Source organism: Arachis duranensis, chromosome 4 (assembly GCF_000817695.3).
Source record: "Arachis duranensis cultivar V14167 chromosome 4, aradu.V14167.gnm2.J7QH, whole genome shotgun sequence".
In the NCBI taxonomy this organism is placed as follows: domain Eukaryota; kingdom Viridiplantae; phylum Streptophyta; class Magnoliopsida; order Fabales; family Fabaceae; genus Arachis; species Arachis duranensis.
In genome coordinates this window covers 71,041,485-71,044,163 of record NC_029775.3, presented here as the reverse complement: position 1 = coordinate 71,044,163, position 2,679 = coordinate 71,041,485, and positions in this window count along the sequence as shown.

The following is a 2,679-nucleotide window of genomic DNA, read 5'->3' as shown; positions in this document are numbered from 1 at the left end:
CGAAACAGGTTTAGCAATGGCAAGCCTTTTCCATCATCTTCTCAGCAACAGACAGAGAATTCTAAGCAGAACACCTCTGACTTAGCAACCATGGTCTCTGATCTAATCAAATCCACTCAAAGTTTCATGACTGAAACAAGGTCCTCTATTAGAAATTTGGAGGCACAAGTGGGTTAGCTGAGCAAGAAAATTATTGAACTCCCTCCTAGTACTCTTCCAAGCAATACAGAAGAAAATCCAAAAGGAGAGTGCAAAGCCATCAACATGGCCGAATTTGGAGAGGAGGGAAAGGCAGTGAACGCCACTGAGGAAGACCTCAATGGACGTCCACTGGCCTCCAATGAGTTCCCCAATGAGGAACCATGGGAATCTGAGGCTCACACTGAGACCATAGAGATCCCATTGGGTTTACTTCTGCCATTCATGAGCTCTGATGAGTATTCTTCCTCTGAAGAGGATGAGTATGTCACTGAAGAGCAAGTTGCTAAATACCTTGGAGCAATCATGAAGCTAAATGACAAGTTATTTGGAAATGAGACTTCGGAGGATGAACCCCCTCTGCTCACCAAAAAACTGAATGACTTGTCTAGGCAGAAATTACCTCAAAAGAGACAGGATCCTGGGAAGTTTTCAATACCTTGTACCATAGGCACCATGACCTTCAAGAAGGCCTTGTGTGACCTAGGGTCAAGTGTAAACCTCATGCCTCTCTCTGTAATGGAGAAGCTAGGGATCTTTGAGGTGCAAGCTGCAAAAATCTCACTAGAGATGGAAGACAATTCAAGAAAACAAGCTTATGGACTTGTAGAGGATGTTCTGGTAAAAGTTGAAGACCATTACATCCCTGCTGATTTCATAGTCCTAGAGACTGGGAAGTGCATGGATGAGTCCATCATCCTTGGCAGACCCTTCCTAGCCACAGTAAAGGCTGTGATTGATGTTGATAGAGGAGAATTGATCATTCAAGTGAATGAAGAATCCTTTGTGTTTAAGACTCAAGGAGAATTGAACCCCCACATTCAAACTCTACGTTTGGTGTTGGGAGGTTCCAACATGGCTCTGAGCATCTGTGAGGCTCCATGAAAGCCCACTGTCAAGCTAATGACATTAAAGAAGTGCTTGTTGGGAGGCAACCCAATCTTATTATATTTATCTATTCTCTTTTGTTATTTTATATTTTCTATAGGTTGATGATCATGAGAAGTCACAAAATCAATTGAAAAAGAAAAAACAGAAAGAAAAACAGCACACCCTGGAGGAAGAACTTGCTGGCGTTTAAACGCCAGTAAGGCTAGCAGATGGGCGTTTAACGCCCAGTCTGGCACCATTCTGGGCGTTTAATGCCAGAGAAGGGCACCAGACTGGCGTTAAATGCCAGAAAAGGGCAAGAACTTGGCGTTAAACGCCAGAAATGGGCACCAGCCCGGCGTTTAACGCCAGAATTGGCACAGGGAGCAATTTTGCTCGCCACTTGGTGCAGGGATGACTTTTCCTTGACACCTCAGGGATTTTGATGCCATTTGGTGCAAGGATGTCTTTTCCTTGACACCACAGGATCTGTGGACCCCACGGGACCCTACCATCACTCTCTCTCTTCTTCCCCCATTCACCAATCACCTCAACACTTCTTCCCCAAAAACCCCTCACCTATCAAATCCCATCTTTCTCTTCACCACTCACATCCATCCTTCATAAAACCCTACCTACCTCACCATTCAAATTCAAACCACTTCCCCTCCCAAACCCACCCATACATGACCGAACCCTACCACTCTCCCCACTCCTATATAAACCCATCTTCACTCCTTCATTTTCACACAACCTAAACACCCCTTCTACCCCTTTGGCCGAACAACATAGCCATTTCTATCTCCTTCATTTCTTCTTCTTCTACTCTCTTCTTTCTTCTTTTGCTCGAGAACGAGCAAACCTTTTAAGTTTGGTGTGGTAAAAGCATTGCTTTTTGTTTTTCCATAACCATTTATGGCACCTAAGGCCGCAGAAACCTATAGAAAGAGGAAAGGGAAGACAAAAGCTTCCACCTCCGAGTCATGGGAGATGGAGAGATTCATCTCAAGGGTGCATCAAGACCACTTCTATGAAGTTGTGGCCTTGAAGAAGGTGATCCCCGAGGTCCCCTTTAAACTCAAAAAGAGTGAATATCCGGAGATCCGACATGAGATCCGAATAAGAGGTTGGGAAGTTCTTACTAACACCATTCAACAAGTCAGAATCTTAATGGTTCAAGAGTTCTATGCCAATGCATGGATCACCAAAAACCATGATCAAAGTGTGAACCCAGACCCAAAGAATTGGCTTACAATGGTTCAGGGGAAATACTTGGATTTTAGTCCGGAAAATGTAAGGTTGGCATTCAACTTGCCCATGATGCAAGGAGATGAATATCCCTACACTAGAAGGGTCAACTTTGATCAAAGGTTGGACCAAGTCCTCACAATCATTTGTGAAGAGGGTGCCCAATGGAAGAGTGATTCAAGAAGGAAGCCGGTTCAACTGAGAAGGCATGACCTCAAGCCTGTGGCTAGGGGATGGTTGGAGTTTATCCAACGCTTAATCATTCCCCCTAGCAACCGGTCTGAAGTTACTATAGACCGGGATATCATGATTCATAGCATCATGATTGGAGAAGAAATAGAAGTTCATGAGGTTATATCCCAA